This window comes from Protopterus annectens, chromosome 1.part2, assembly GCF_019279795.1.
Source record: "Protopterus annectens isolate FY-2018-M chromosome 1.part2, PAN1.0, whole genome shotgun sequence".
NCBI classification, from domain to species: Eukaryota; Metazoa; Chordata; order Ceratodontiformes; family Protopteridae; genus Protopterus; species Protopterus annectens.
Genome location: NC_056727.1, coordinates 1063691376 through 1063709726, shown reverse-complemented (window position 1 = coordinate 1063709726; position 18351 = coordinate 1063691376).

Here is an 18351-nt window from a genome sequence, read left to right as displayed (position 1 = left end):
GCACCTACAGGACTGCATGGATCAGGCAATCCCAAACAAAACTAAGACTCTTTGTACCAAAGGCAAGCGTCCAGTCTGGTGGACCCCAGCCATAAACAAGCTCTACAACAAAAGGAGGAAGCTACTACAAGATAGAGCAAAATCCTTGAAAGGTAAGACACCTTTGATCATTATAAGTAAAAAACTAAGAGCTCTCATAAAATCATCCAAGGCAAATTTTGAGAGAAAAATCGCCAAGGACTCAAAAGACAATCATAAGGCCTTCTTTAGCTATGTTAGAAACCTAGGAGGAAACACAGTTTGGCTTTGTCAAAGGCAGATCATGCCTTTTAAACTTGGTTGACTTTTTCGAAACAGTCACCAAGGCCATTGATGAGGGTAAGGCAGTTCATACAGCCTACCTTGACCTGGCAAAGGCCTTCGACACAATACCCCACTCAGGTATCATCGAAAAACTCATCAGCTTGAATGTAAACCCATACATCACAAGATGGGTTGCAAACTGGCTAAGTGACAGAACCCACAGGGTCAGAGTTGCTGGCACCATGTCAGACTCAAAGCCTGTCACAAGTGGTGTCCCACAGGGCTCAGTCCTGGGACCACTCTTGTTCGGCATCTACTTTTCTGAAGTACAAGCAAACACAGGAGGGTTATGGCTGACAAAGTTTGCAGATGACTGCAAACTGGGCGCCATAGTCGAAAACACATCTGACACAGATATCCTTCAGAAGGGCCTCACAGAAACGGATAACTGGTGCCAGAGCCATGGCCTAAAGTTAAACGCCAAGAAATGCATAGTCATACCCTTTGGGCAAAACAAGGTTACCCCTAGCTACCATATAGGTGGCAATCCACTGAGCACAGAAGAAGTCATCAGGGATCTGGGGACCCAGGTTGACAGTAACCTTTCGTTTGACACTCGTGTTGCCAAAGTAGTTATGAAAACCTTCTACATTGCCCACCTGATCATGAAGGTATTCACATCTAAATCTAGGGAGGTCATCGTCCCCCTGTACTCATCACTCATTAGACCTATGATTGAGTACAATGCCCCATTCGGAATGTATCTGACCCGACACCTGCAGCAGCTGGAAAGGCCCCAAAAGTTCCTCACCAAAAGGATAAAGGGTCTCAAAAATATGTCTTATGCTGCCCGACTGAATGAACTCCAGCTCTATTCAGTCGCATACCGCTTGCTCAGAGGTGACCTGTGCCTGACATATAAGGCCATGTCAAACCCAGATTTGATGAATATGCTTCACCTCAAAAAATCTAGATCCCTCAGAACCACAAGGGCGGGAGACTTAAACCTTGACACGGTTATTAATAGAATGTGCTGGAGGGACAGATTCATCACCCAGAGACTCCCTATGCTGTGGAACAAAATCCCGGTACATGTGAGGCAGAGCACCTCGCTGGCCTTGTTCAAGAGGAATCTTGACCAATGGATGGGAGATCGCAGATATACCCCAGGGATTACTTCAGTGTCACTGCTTGACAGAGGCACAGCAAAATAATAGGCATAGTTTTCTTCAAACTAAAGGGGTAGTGAAAGACACATAACTATGGGCTAGGCTTATAAATGCCCTTGGGCAGATAGCCTAGTATGAACCTATGAACCTATAGCTGCTCCCCTCACAGATCTAACAAGGAAGAACAGGCCAGATAAGGTAGTGTGGACCCCAGCATGTGGGCAGGCATTCCAGAAGCTTAAAGAATTTTTTGGAGGACCCCCTGTATTAGCCAGTCCAGATTACAGCAAAGAATTTGTTGTGCAGGTGGATGCTTCGAACCATGGGGTGGGAGCTGTACTTAGCCAGATTTCTTCAGAGAGGGAAGAGCACCCAGTGGTTTATCTCAGTAATAGGCTCCAACCCAGGGAGGAATGCTATGCAGCTGTAGAAAAGGAATGTCTAGCCATAGTGTGGGCACTGCAGAAACTTCAACCTTATTGCTATGGAAGGAAATTCACTGTTATGACAAATCACAGCTTCCTAACATGGTTAAACAGGGCCAGCCAGCAAAATGCTGCTAAGATGGAGCCTAGGGTTGCAAGCATATTATGTGTCAGTGCAGCAGCGCAGTGGGAGTAGCAATGCCAATGCAGATGGGCTCTCAAGACAGAGGATGGGGTAGGTACATTCAGATAGACCTAACACTCTCAAGCTGCGTTTCTCAGGTGTCACTTGAAAAACGAGCTTGAGTTCTCAGGTGGGGGGGGGGGATATGTAAAGATTGAGGGGAGAAATGTGAAGGCTGCCAGCCTAGCCAGAGAGAATTTTATGGATAATTCTATCATTTGTAAATATCAATGTAAGACACAGACTTGTTGCCTTTAATGTAAAGAAATACTGTTACATGTGGAACTGGAAAAAAATGTGACAACAGTGTACGCTACTGTAAGAAAGCTAAGTCAAACATTTCATGACTGTCTTTGATGTTTACAATTCAGCTCTGTCCAGGCTAGATGTAGGCTTCCTGCCTATTGTTTTAAGGCTAAAGTTAAAGACCAGAATTTACATATGGAATGTCCTTTATTGCTCTGGTTTCTGCCTAAGTGTAAAAGAATGTAAATGTAGTTTCTGTTAGCCTTGGAACCCCAGGAAAGTGTAAAAGAATGATGTAATGTAACTCAGAACTGCAATTTCAATTTAAACAGAGATAATCAGAAGGCATTAAGCATTTTTGTCTTTACTATCCAACTCACAGTACTATGGCAAAGGCTCTTGCTACCCCCATAGTGCCTTTTTTAGGCAAGGCTCAAAAGACAAACCCACCTCCATAGGTATCACAAGGGATAAGAAACTAAGAGTAATGCTACTCAATGCCAGAAGTCTATACCTCAAGATGCATGCACTCAAAACTCTCCTTAGCATGGAGAACATTGATATCTGTGCAGTAACAGAAACCTGGTTTAAGGCTCCTGAGAGCACCCCAGCACTACCAGGTTATACCTCATACCATGCTTTTCGGCCCCAAAACTTGGAGCGAACCACAAAAGGAGGGGGAGTATCAATATTCGTCAAAGATATCCACACCTCCAGGTTGGTGGCACAGCACGAAGCATCAGAGACTATCCATGTGCAACTAACAGTGGGTAAAATTGCCTTCCAGTTTATAGCCTGCTACAGACCACCCTCCCAAACCCAGGAACCCCACTCAGCCATCCTGAGAACACTGGAAAATATGAAGGTCTCTCCAAACACCATTATATTGGGCGACTTCAACTACCCAAACATAGACTGGAAGCATTACTCTAGCTCCAACACCCTAGCCCTAAGGTTCCTAGAATTTATAAACTCAAATGCTATGGAACAACTTGTTACCACTCCCACAAGAGGGGAAAACATACTGGACCTGATCATCACCAACATGGGGACTCTATGCTCCAGACCAGAAGTGTATCCCTCACTGGTAAGATCAGACCATAAACTAATCTCACTGGATATTCACATCCCGACCCCACCCCCTGCCCAGAAAACCACAGTGAAAAACTTCTCTAAAGCAAAATTCACACTCCTCAAAATATGAGGTGGAATCCTTCAAAGCCCCCGGGCCTGTGGAAAATGTGGCCCAGACCACAGAATCCTTTATAAACGCATTCTATGAACACCTTCAGGAATGCATGGATCATGCAATCCCAAATAAAACCAAGACCCGATCCTCCAAAGGCAGACATCCTGTCTGGTAGACCCCAGCCATAAACAAACTATACAATAGAAGGAGGAAGCTACTACATGATAGAGAAAAATCCCAAAAAAGGAAGGCATCTCTGATCAGTATTGGCAAAAAACTACGGGCACTCATAAAATCGTCTAAGGCCAGCTTTGAGAGAAAAATTGCACAGGACACTAAGGATAATCACAAGGCTTTCTTTTGTTATGTTAGGAACCTGGGTGGGAATTCCCAGATATGCTCAGAATTAGTCTAAAATGACCAAAATACACTGAACCCAAAGACATTGCCAACATCCTAGCTGACAGTTCAGCGCAAACTCCCCCCCCTCCCCACCAAAAGGGCAAATATCTATCCCAGCAGAGTGCTGCCCCCTTGACATCTCAGATGCTCAGGTAAGAGCCGCCCTCTCCAAAGCAAAAAACACAGCATCAATGGGACCAGACGGTGTCCCGGGTTGTGTCCTACATGAACTCCAAGAAGAGCTAAACCCAAACATAAAACTACTGTTCAATCTTAGCCTTACTACAGGATATGTACCCAAAGAGTGGCGTACAGCAACAGTGGTCCCTCTCTACAAAGGTGGTACCTCAATGGATCCTGGAAACTATCGCCCCATAAGCCTGACTAGCTTTGTCTGCAAAGCTATGGAAAGGATCATCATGGACCTCATAAATAAAGATATTGGGGACCTACAGACACTGGATCCTACCCAGTTTGGCTTTGTTAAGGGCAAATCCTGCCTCTTAAACCTGGTAGATTTCTTTGAAATAGTCACCGAGGCCATTGACGAGAGGAAGGTGGTCCACACAGCCTACCTGGACCTCGCAAAAGCCTTCAATACAATACCCCACACGGGCATTATAGATAAGCTCACCAGCTTAAATATAAACCCCTGTCACTAGATGGGTTGCAAACTGGCTCAAGGACAGAACCCACATGGTTAGAATTGCTGGAGCCATGTCAGACTCCAAACCAGTTATAAGTGGCGTCCCACAAGGCTCAATCCTGGGACCTCTCTTGTTCGGTATATATTTCTCGGAGGTACAGGCCAACACGGAAGGACTGTGGCTGACTAAGTTCACAGATGACTGCAAACTGGGCGCCATAATCGACTCTCCAGCCGACACAAGCATCCTCCAAAAGGGCCTCATAGAAACAGACAACTGGTGCCAGAGCCATGGCCTCAAGCTAAATGCCAAAAAGTGTATAGTCATCCCCTTTGGCAAAAACAAAGTGCCCACGAATTACCACATAGGTGGTAATCCATTAAGTACAGAAGAAGTAATTAGGGACCTGGAGACCCAAGTTGATAGCAATCTCTCATTTGACAACCACATGGCCAAAGTGGATAGAAAAACATTTTATATAGCCCACCTAATCATGAAGAGATTCACATCTAGATCAGGGGAGGTCATCGTGCTTCTTTACTCATCCCTCATCAGGACCATAATTGAGTACAATGCCCCTTTTGGGATGTACCTTACCAGACACCTGCAGCAACTGGAAAGACCCCAAAAGTACCTCACCAAGAGGATCAAAGGGCTCAAACAGATGCCATATGCTGCCCGGTTAAAGAAACTCCAGCTCTACTCAGTGGCATACTGCCTGCTCAGAGGAGATCTGTGCCTGATGTATAAAGCCATGTCCAACCCGGAATTAATGGACATGCTGCACCTCAGAAGATCCAAATCCCATCAAGCTACGTGCTCAAGAGACTTGAACCTCAGCACTGAAATAAATAGGACATGCTGGAGGGACAGATTCATAACCCAGAGGCTCCCTTCACTCTGGAATAAAATCCCAGTCCAGGTTAGGCAGAGTCCCTCATTGACTCTCTTCAAGAGGAATCTTGATGAGTGGATGGGAGATTGTAGGTTTACCCCAGGTATCACTTCTGTATCACTGTTAGACAGAGGCACAGTATAAGCTCGAAAAAGGGCATAGCAAAATTAATTTAAAATGGGTGGCGAAAGCCAAACACACTCTGGCTAGGCTTATAAATGCCCTAGGGCAGATAGCCTAGTATGAACCTATGAACCTATGTATGTTATCTTAGACTTGTGTTTTCTTTTAGAAATAGCTAGGAACTATAAAAAGTAGACTAAGTGTTTTTCTGTTATGTCAAAACTGTACTACTGAATTATTTTAAGTATTTCTGTGTGATCTCTGAACTCTTGACTAGCACTGTGTAGTAGAAGGTATTGTCTTGTGGTTTTAATTATTTATTTAATTTTAAAACCTTTCAACTGTGGCTGTTTTGTGTAGAGATAATTTAAGCTCTAGAGTACATTGTATATTTATGGAGTTTACTGTCCAAGTCACTCTAAATAAGCCTTGAGTGTTTAGTCACAACTACCAATTGGATAATAATATTGCACAGTAATAATTGGACACCCTTTTAAGGGCCTTTGAGTAGCTGATAAGTATTAGTGGGTGGTGGCAAGTGGAACTACCATATAGTCTGGGAGAAAGGGGCACAGCTGCAGAAACTGTGCCACCCTTCCCCAGGAGTGTCTGTGTGGTTGTGTAAACTCTTTTCTCAAAGTGCATGTGTGTGTGTGTGTGTGTGTGTGTGTGTGTGTGTGTGTGTGTGTGTGTGTTGGCTACTTGGGCAGGGACATGAAGCATTAGTTGGACATACAGCGGGTGCTAGAGGTTTTAGCTTGCCCACTAAGCTGAGATCTGAACCCTATAGCTGTACCAGTGGGGAGTCTTATTGAGGATCTGGAGAGCAAGGGAGCGACCAGCCCTGGACTGACTGTGATCTCTGTGTGCTCTTAAGGGAAATTGCACTTTACTGTGTGCATTTGTTATCCTTTCCTCATATATGAGAGTGGTGTTAGTGGTGAGGATTGAGGCTCCTTGATTGCTGGGCCAGGGCACAGGCATCACAGAAGGCTCTTCTTAAACTGACATGCATGCTGTCAGTTACTAACATACATTTTAAAGTTATCATAGTGAAGTACCACACAAATCACAGTAATAATCCTGTGGATTACAGAAGAAATATGAGCAATGAACGTGGACAGTCTGAAACAATCTGGTCAGTCAGGAGGTATACGCAGAACTCCTTAGTGCAAGAAATGTGGAACAAGCCTGACAAAGGGGATGTTTAAAGCCATGAAAATGGGGACATATTGCACATACTGGACTAGATAAGCTCACACAGTAGATGCATTCACACCCTCCTGTCTGTCCTAACACAAATTAACTGGAGGAGCAGAGGTCCCAAGCCACATACTTCCAACTAGTTAGTGACATATATCTTCACAGCAGACCACTGATTTGTCAGAAATACACAACACGTATGGTGGCCAGGCAACAGTACATCTGAGAAATATCTGGGCATAACATCACACTAGGGTAAATACACTAAGCTGCTAGGCATGTCTGCACTATAGGCAGACTGCCACAGCACTAACCCAATTTACCTATGGGGAATACTCATGTAATTGCAAATATAGCAGGCACTATAGGCATGTAACAGCACAGAGTAACAGACACCACTGTGAAAGTGCATACTCACAACCAATCTCAACACAGTCACAGTCACATAGTGGTAAGTTTAAGTAATAGTACAGTATATAAACTGTTTGAACAACAGACATCATCATGTTTGCCACTCACACACTAACCCTACATATACTGGCCCGATTCACAGTGTAGTCTGATGCCTGACTGTGGTATGGTCCATGTCTCAGTCTGGCCCTACAAACATATAGGCTGATAGAACAGGACCAAGAACACTGATATCTACCCCATTCTGTACACAGGCCAAATAACATAATCACAATACACGGCTACATAATATAGACACTCTGTCAACAATCACCAGACGTAGACAGACCTCACTATTGTACAGACAACAACAGAATGTCCAGGTTTTGTCCTCAAATATTATTCCTCCTATACATTACATGTCTGGCAGTCTGATATATCACTGGCTTGATATCAGGAATTATGTCAGTAAATAATGGCATACTGTACGGATCTATATTATATATCAAAGTTTCAAAACGTTGAACCTCACATGAGCAAACTCATATGAGTGAAGTTCGAGACATTGGCTATATAATAAAATTAAAAATAAATCTTATCTTACTGCTCTGAGTAGAAAAGCCCCCCTGCATCCCCACACCCCACCTACTTAAATATACCAACTCCAAGAATGCACTTCAGTGCAGCCATTGACTTTCACCTTCTACTTTTCCGACGTTTGATCATATGATGTCGACCATCTATGATTTGAACATCGGAACGGTTGCTCATCTAATATAGACCCATACTGTACATATCCATATCTTACTGCATGACATATGAACAAAGGGTAACAGACTTGGGGGACAGAGGCACAAACACAGGGCCAATATTGACATATTGCAGTTATAAACTGAGAACATTGCTGGTATAACAGGGTTTGTTGTGACATATCCCTTCTGAGGGATATAAAGTTAGTAACACACATGGATGTTACCATTTACCTAATACAATCATCAGAGTATGCTACTGCATTTATAAAGACAGAGAATGAGTAAGTAACACACCAAATCTAAGACTCCAAACTCCGGCCAATCTGCAGATAGCCCTACAGGTGAGAGTTTTCTCAACCACATAACACTGTCATGCCAGACTTTAAATCATGCAGAATAGCCATATCCACAGAAACCCTGTTAAACCAACATTACTTCAAATGTAGAACAGCAATACTTACATTCTGTGTCCATGTCTGGAACATGCCCCTCCAGTTTGTTTGCCTGTCTCCACAGTGTTTGTTGTAAAATGCATTTCCAACTACCCTCTGTGATGCTGTTTATCACACACCCACATGAAGTCCTGCTCACAGTGAAGGAGAAGGGCCAACACCAACTTGCAGTGGTTACTTATAGGAGTGTGTTTCCATGCAATTGACTATAGGAATGATACCACAGCTGTTCCACATGCAATTAGCAAGTGGAGGACTCCAATTTATGCAGAGGCCATCAGCTGATCATGAGCATTGCGTACCAATGTCAAGCTCCTGCCTATGCAAAACAGATGCATTTTTCCACATCTACCAGAGTGGGGGGGGGGGGGCAGAGGGAAAGAAAGGATGAGAGAAAGAGACAAGAATGTTTGTGTATGATCCGTGGGTGGAGAGAGATCTCTGGGTATTATAATGGTTGCCTATATATACATTTATGGCTGTGGATTGTCTACAACAACCTCTATGGTGTTTGACAACTATTGGCCTTGTAATGTGACATAGGGACATATGGGTCCTCAATATGAAAATGTAGCAAAACCCACCCTGCAATGCATCCTGTTATCACACAATCACACCAACACCCACACAGGATACTGCTGACACACACACACACACACACCCTCACACACACACACACACACACACACACACACACACACACACACACAACTTTATATTTGACAGGACTGAGTATACAAATGGTACATGAATAAGAATTTGTACTATCGTGTTACACAGTTATCAAAAGCACCACAGACACTATAGAGCTGAGGGCTACCAAAAGGAATGTGTACAGTGATTGACATGACTGACATCAGTACATGATGTGATATCGGCCAATTGGATGTGTAGTGGGTGGGACATGCCTCATAATGGAATTCTCTATGTCATTGTCTGTCTCTTTCTTCCCCACATCTGTGTGTGTGTATGTTTGACATATTATAATGTGTTGGCCTTGGATATGTGTGAGTATTCCTATCCAATGTGTGTGTGAAGCATGAATGGTGTACAATATGGTGTGTGTGCGCAGACATCTGTGAATGACAGATATGTATAGTCCACTGTGTTATCAGGCATGGGCTTCATTTCTGTAAGTGTAAGAACATGCCCAGTATGACTTTCTGCAGTGAGTGTGTGAATCCATTCCAGGTAGGGTTGTATTCCAGTCTATGGTTGGTGTTCTACTCATACAGCTAGCAAACTGTTTCTGCAGGATATCTGTAGATAGGCAGACAATATGGAGTCCCAATGAGCGACAGATAGGGGGATACTGTAACTATTGCTGTCTGTGCTGCTTGTGCTACATGGTTGGTGTTAGCAGAGATATTCAGACATATGTACTGTTTTACACTGTGATGTGTTATGTCATCAACTACTAACAGATATGATTATTGGCTCACAGTTATTTACTGGGAAATACAAGCTGAATGAAGCTGAGTCCAGTATTGTGGTCCACAGCCTACACATTCTTGCTCACTCCTGCCATTCTGGAGGGGTAGCTACAGACACTTGCTGATGGGTCTGTGTAAATGGTCCAGTACCTTGGTACTATGGTATCTGAGGATTCCCTTCTTGTACATATATCGACTTAACAGAATGGCCATATCCTGCTGTGGCAATACATCTCAGCTGTTCAGATTTACCCAGGTTACCCAGAGGCAGGGCTCATATATCTGGTCAGTTCCCCTTCACATTGTGGTTTATGAGCAGGTTTGTAGCCAACCATTACTGGGTTTGCAGGCAGGGGTAGTATGGGTACACATCAGAGTTTCAGACTTCACATGTTCCATGACATCCATGCGTCTACAAACCCCCACTCTGTTATTCTATCCTCTTCCTAACATTATGCAAGCGATATCTGAGAAGTATCACTATAGTTGACCCTTCATCCCAGCGGTATTTATGGATTGGTCCACAGTTCTTGCAGTAGGACATGGAGGGCATGCTACTGGGATTTGTCAACATGGCCTTACATTTGTATTCTGTTGACTGTGTTTGGTTGTTAGTTGTGATCTCATGAGATGCCATACATTGGCACTACGGGTGAGGCACAAGCCTTTGACAGAGGGCTGTAGGCCATTTGATAGTGATGCAGGCCATCTGTAGCAGGCCACTGCATTCTGTCACTCCTACATTCCTAGGCTGCGAGCCACTGGATTCCCCCAGGGTGACAGGGTAAGTGTGCAAGGTGTTCATGTCCATATTAATCCTTTGGTCTGGATGATGGCAAGGTGCTACTTACAGCTATGGACACACTTGCATGGAACACCTCTTCAGCATGCTGCATTCTGTGGGTATTCCCATACAGAAGTGGGGTCATACTGTACTCATTTCCAACAGCAAGGATATGACCTGTGATAAACCTGTGGCAGATGGTGGGGTGAGCTGAGTGCATGTGTGATATGGAACCTTCTTGCAGCTGACTCACAGATATACCTGGGACATTCCACTTATGCTGCCTTGTGTGGGGAAATAGGCAGTCTCTCATTACTCCATAACTGTGCCTTTTGTGGTCTGCCAGTGACTGGCCAGACTACACCAGTATTCCAGAATACATGGACAACTAATGTGCTGCTAACCTTTCTGTACAATTCCAATGTTGTGTGCAGCTGACAGTTAAATTTTATGCACTCTGTCTAGGGTGCTTCCACCTGTATACTATGTGTACATATGGGCCCACATTCATGGCATGTCCATCTTTCAGTTGGTGACAGATATTGACATCTGGACAGTGAGTATGGATTTCCGCTGACATGGGTATTGCTGAGAAGCATTGTGTTTGGCACTGCAGTTCTCAGAACATGGTCCTGGCAGCCACAGTACTGCCCATAGGCCACCGGGACACAACCTTCCATGCCTACATGCTGACCACTTCCAGACCATTTGAACACACAACAACCTAACACACAAACCCCTGCTTATTGTACACATGCAACAATCTATCCTGTAGATTGGGCCAGCTCAGGTAATCTGTGCTCCACTGATACTACTCCTAACACTTACACATTACTGCATTTCTACATAGGATTGGGGGGGGGACATCTGACAACTTTAAACTGTGCGATGACTGTACTGGTATGTCAGGTACTCTATTGGCCTCCACACCATTTTGTGTTCTGACCTATCATGCAGACTGGAGGCATATCAGTGGAGTACATATCTTAGGTTTTATTGACCTACATTTCAGTTTCAGACTTCTTATCTTTCAGAACTCACATACAACTGCCAGACTTGTTGTAGTCTGTCTGTCTGGGTCTGGAGGGGGGCTGTTCACCATTGCCATCAATTGTAGGCCTTAGCACCGCTTTTCTTTATGGTCATCTACACCTGTCCTGCTGGCTGAGGCTGGTGGTGGGTTTGTGAGCCTCACTGACATGCATGTGTGTTTCCTATGGACACGCATTTGGGACACCACATGTACTGCAGTGCGATTTGTCACCTTGTCTAGTACTGCCTAGTATGTTGACACCAGTATTTGTTATGGATTTCATTCTGCCCATATAGGTGTCCAGTATCTGCTACCATCCCATTCAGCCACCCGATTCCCTTGCATGCTCGCATCCATACCATAGATACAACTATCAGAACATACTACTCCATTCAGTAATTGATAGGAAGAGTGACTTACCTTGTGGCTGGACCAGTATTGAGGACGGTGCTGGAGGGCTGACTATGTCAGATGCACATAGTACACTCCCTATACATGGTGAATCACAGGTAGTGTCATGTTTGGCATCCCTTTTACTGTATGTGCGAGTCAGAGTGAGGTGTCATTCCCTGGTTTCCTACTGCATCAGTGTATGTGCTATGCGTTGCCTCTTTGCCAAGGCCTGGGCATGCCTCCTTCTACCTATATGGACATGCTCAGGTGGTTCTTCCTTCAAGTCCCTCTGTGCCTGTGATGGCCTTGGCAATGGTGAGGGGCTTTGTGGCCTTGCCCCATGATGTTTCTGCTGCAGCTGTTTCCACAGGATTATATTGTGTAGCATGGCACATACTATGAACATTTGTATACATGTAGCTGGAGAGTACTGCAAGGCTCCGCTGGATATGTCCAGGCAGCAGAACCGTGACTTTAGCTTCCCAAATATACACACTATTATGATTCTGGTTTGTGCGTATGCCTCATTATGGAGTTCTTGTTCAGGTGTGTGTGCATTTCTGAGGGGTGTCATCAGCCACGGTTCCAGTGCATAGCCAGCATCCCCCATTGGGTGGCCATATGGGATGTCATTACATTAGAATTACATCTAATTAATGGATATTACTAATCAAAGAAAATTTGTGCTTACCATGTGCAGATGTCTCCACTGGCAAATGACTGGTACAGCTGTGTCATATGCCAGATGTGGGAGTCGTGATAGCTTCCAGGGCTGTCAGCACACACATTCAAGATAATGCCCTGGCCATCACACATGACCTGGCAGATGATGGAGGGGAAGCCCTTGCAGTTTATGTAGACTCTCCCCTGCTCATGGGGTGGTGCTTTGATGTATATGTGCGTCCAGTCTATAACACCCACTACCTCAGGGTATTCTGCTATTTGATGGAAGAGATACATACTGCTGATCGACACTTCACGGGTGATGTTGAAATATACTTGATATTGACCATATCGCCTGCATGAGTGGCTATATTATTCTTGCACGGAATTTGGCCATTAGTGAATCCGGCCCTGAATGAAACCCGTTTTTATAGAGATAGTTGGGAAATCTGAGTCATTACTTATGTAAAACCCTTGAATTTTCTGAACTATCTCTACTTTGTATATTGAAAAACTTTCTTAAATAAAAGTAGGAATCTTAGATACATGCCCATATAAACAAAATAAGATCATAGGTGAGTGGTCATAGATTATACACAATTCAATGACTGTTTGTTTACACAAATGTATGACATTATCTGACACAAATAAATAATATAGATGAGCTGACGTCTTTTGTTTTAAATCAAAGTGAGTAAATTCTTATTTTGAGCAGCCAATAGTCATTATGCTGAAAAGCGATAAAAATCCAGCAATTTATCATCATTGTCAGTGTATTTAATTCTAGGAGCTAACAAGGGAACATTAAAGTCACCAGCAAGAATTATATTATTGTCTTTCAACTGTAACAAACCCTATGTTACTTTGTATAAAAAATTTCCGTATTCACTAAAAGGTGCGTATATAGATCCTGATATAAATAAAAAATTCTATGTTGGAGTTTTAATAACAATAGTTTACCCTCTTTGTCCTGAAACTTCTCAATTACTTAGATTTTCTTAGATTTTATCAGAATTGCCACCCATGTAGACTTATTACTAAATGAGATCATATGAACGTTGGAAAAATCTTGCAATCGACTAAAACACTGTGTTCGTTTGATGAAAGATGCATCTATTATAGACAAATTGCATCAGATTATGTATCTTGCAGAGTTTTAACAGCTTTCTCTATTTTATATGGGGGTAAAGACCATTTACATTTATAGAAATGATCTTAAATAGCAATAAAAATAATAAATTAGATTAGATAAATTTTTCCATAAAATAATCATTGGGCTGGATTCATGAAAGGATACATGACAGCACGCTATTTTGTATTCATTAAACAGTTGTACACATCACGTATGGCCACAAAACAAAGATACATGGCAGAGTATGCAAACCAAAGCATAACTAGCTGAACTAAATGCTAATTAACCAATCCAAGATAGTGGAAACATTCAGGAAGCTATAACATAATCATGTACACTTGGTGTAGCTCTTTTTCATGAACTCTGAAGCCTATTGGAATACAGCCACCACCAAACTTAGAAAAAAAAACAATGTTTGGGGGCTGCTGCTGTTCTCTTGCATGTGTATGTGCAACAGCCTCAAATCTATGCTGCCTCTGGTGCTGATAAACCAAGGCTAAGCAGAAGAAGGGTGTTCAGACACTGTTTAACATATCAGGGACTTTATGATATTGAAATATTAGAGAGATATAGGGTTAATAGGGAAGCACTCCAGGAACTCTGCAATCACTGCCACCCTCACTTCAGACCCAGGTTAAATTGAGTTGAACCTATATCAGTAGAAACTTAGGTATTTGTAGCATTAACTACTGGTACATTTCAGAGTCTCACATGGGATATAACTAGGGGTGTCACAGGCCTCAGCCTCCAGAATATTGCACCAATGTCTTAATGCTATGCTAAAACTTGCAAGGCAGCACATCCATTTTCCCCACACACCAGAGGAGAGAACAAGAGCAGTGCAGGTATTTTATGTTGTAGCACACATCCTGGAAGTTTTAAGGCTGTAGACTGCACTCACATAGAAATAAAAGCCCCACGTGGTGAACAGGGAAGGACATACATCAACAGGAAGGGGTTGCACTTGATCAATTGCCAGGTTGTCTGTAATGCCTGAGGGATCATCTTTAGTGCATGTGCTATCAACCCAGGCAGTTACCATGACTCACACATATGGACTCTTCTCAACTTTACACAAGGTTTTCTATGGGTGATGATCCACAAGGCTAGCTACTGGGTGATGCAGGTTATGCACCGGAACCGTGGCTCATGACATCCATCAGAAATGCACACACACCCACTGAAGAAGGATGCAATGATGCCTGTGCTCAAACTAGAAACATCATACAGCATGTGTTTGGCATGCTGAAGTCATGGTTCCACTGTCTAGACACATCATGTGGTGCCCTGCAGTATGACTCGGGCACTTGCACAGAAATTTTCACAGTCTGTACCACATTGCACAATATCATCTTGAGGAAATAGCTGCAACAGGGACAGTAAGGTCCAGAACCATACATTCCTTTACCAAAGACAGGGCCAGCACCTCCAGCACATACAGATGAGAATTCTGAAGGAGAACCTTCAGCCGCTGAGGGAACTGACAGATGTAGACTCACACAATATGCCCTTGCCTTGGCTAGGAGGCAAAGGATAACACACATAAACTCACCATTTAAGTGGTAAAGGATAGGACACACACTCACCAGCTATGGAATACACATAACAGCCTAAGCACATGCAAACAGTAAAACATATGACAGCCAATGTCCACAAACTTTACTTCTCCATGTAATGGCTGTCTACTGATAGCATCAGACAGACAGCCCCACAGGACAAGAATCATACCTGCAGTCTTGTCAAGGTAAGTGTGCAAACTGTAGTATATGAACAAAGGTGAAAGAAGATAAAAGTGACTGATATATCTGCATACTGTCAGTCATAAATGTACTCCACCAAAACATATGCGAACTGTCCGACAGTGGCATTATTGGCTTATAGGAATGATATCTGTAATATACAGCTATGCATTGTACACAATAACTGGCATCAAGCCTGTTTTTGCCCACTGTTCATGAAGCAATCAACAGGACAATTATATCAACAGTTTCACAAGTACAGCAATAAGCAAGAATGCAATAACAGTGATTTGAATAAAATACTTACATTACTAACTGAAAAAAATTCCAAAATGAGGATATACAAAAACATCCCAAATGTTCTAATGTAACACATATGTAAAAAATTAACATAGTGAGAAAGACTGACTTAGGTCTCCAGTCTGTGCATCAGACCTATATGCAACCCAAGTAGTCATCATTCTTTACACAGGGTGGAGGGGGGGGCAGTAGGTCAAGGCTGATGCCAAAGTAATGAGTGCATGTGAGTAAGAAACAGATCATGTAGTAAAGTAGAAAATATCTCAGGGACACTGATAGGAGATGTATCACCATCAACATTAAGGTTTGTTTAGCTTGCATGTGTGTGAGTTGATATGGGCAGTTTTTTATGAAGGGTGTGTGTGTGTCTCTGCATGAATGCAATCAAGCTCTCTGTTAACGCTATATCCTGGCATGTTGGACAGGTCTGAGTCATTCATGGTAGAGTTGTTAGTTAAGTGTCATCATTCCTGACCATGTGAACTGTCACTGCCAGGAGTTGCACTGCTCCTTCCATACCCCTGGTTCAAAGTGGGGGTGCTACCTGAACATGAGTGATGTCTGCTGAATGAGCTCCCTTCATGACTATATCCAGGACCACAACCCTATGTCCTAGCACATCTAGGTGGGGACATCTAAATCACTGATGTAGCAATGAAAACAGTGCCACAGTGGAAGTGGGATCTGGCACAGCCATACTGGCTAACACTAGAAAATGTTGCATCTCTATGGACACACGGATGCCAACCCTCCATCAGCAGATGTTCCATCACAAACACTGTCTGATCCAGTAGGTTTGGCCATCCTAGCCAAGGAGTCATTCACATGGTTTAGGCAGTCATGCTTGTCAGAATGCCTCATATTTAGGACTTGCACAATCTCTTCTGAGGCACTGGCAGAACATACCTCTGCCTCCATGATGGACCTATACATATGTCTGGTGGCACATAATGACACACCAGCATTAGGAGGAGGGTAGACATGCCTCCTCCAAGCACATCTAGCAACCCTCCTGTTTGGTATCACCCCCTCACAATGGCTATGGGCAGACTCAACCAGCTCTGCAGCCAGAGTAACCACACTACCCTGATCAATTGTGTCACCCTCAACTTGTCCTATATCTGATAGCTCAGTATAATTGGTATGCACAGGCATACTGACTGTGTCTGAAATGTGGCCAGGGGATGTGTGAGCCACAACCTCAGTGTCGGACTGAACCTCCACACCCCACTGATTGTGCCTCTATGTCACTACTATTATCATCAAAGCCTACTGATACTCTGATATCACATGGTATGGGTTCTACACTGCCACTGTCAGGATCACCTGTGATAATAAGTAACAAACACAAGATTGAGAGAAATCATGGCTAGAAATGATCCAAACTGTGTTCTAAACACTCATGTTAAACAATTTCAGATGCTAAAGTAATTCAATACTTACTCTCTTCTCAGAATTACATCTAATTAATGGATATTACTAATCAAAGAAAATTTGTGCTTACCATGTGCAGATAGTCTATCAGATGGTATTGCTGATGTCCCTGGAAAAATGGGAAGGCAGTGAAAGAAAGCTAATAAGCATCACAGTTCAAATGTTAGAAGGACAAGTGAATAAGGCCCTGCCTATCTTCCCCTTAAAAAATATCTTAAAAACACGCAGACTGACAATTCCTCCAAAACAATCTCTGCTGGACTGTGTCTCTTGTAAGCCACACATTTCAGTGTTTCCAGATATATCATAAAGATGTCTAGAATGGCAGTAAATGCCTTATACATAGCATATCTGAAAGTTGTTCTTGGCACATGCTTGCCTGTCATCCATATCAGTGCCAAGATGAAGGAGTCTTTGTGAACCCTCTGTTGAATTTTTGGGATCTCTGATAGTGGACAGGACCTGCTCATTTTCAGTGCGTGATGGTTCTGTAGCAGGACCACCTCCCATAGCCATCTGTTCATGTGCTTCTGCAGTTGTCCTTTTGCAGGCTCATGTAATCATATCAATGGCATAGTGCCACAGCTGATTATAGTTTCTGTCATGGTTACCCACTATGTTTATGTCAGTAACCACCTGCAGCCATAGGCTTTTGCTGGCAGACATACCACCTCTGCACCTGTCAAGCAGGAAGGATCCATGGCTGTGTAAGGCTTAAATGATGACCTCATTCTCTGCATCACTGAATGGTAGCTTGGATGGTACAGATGGTCTGGGTGCCATAATTCTGTATGACATGAAACAGAAAAAAGACAAAACACATTTGTAGCACAGAGAAATTATTCTCCTAAAATAAAATCTGTGCACCCATCATCAACACAAAGCAATTCAACACATGATGATCATTTCAGACTACACACAAGCATTAGCATTAAATCCATGCTGTTAACATTTTTGTAATGAGAACAGCAGTTGTGTAGCTGACTACTGAATGGCAGTATTACCAATAAACTGTCAAAAATTCAAAGTAGAAATGCCAAGACAATCTCCTTGGTATGTC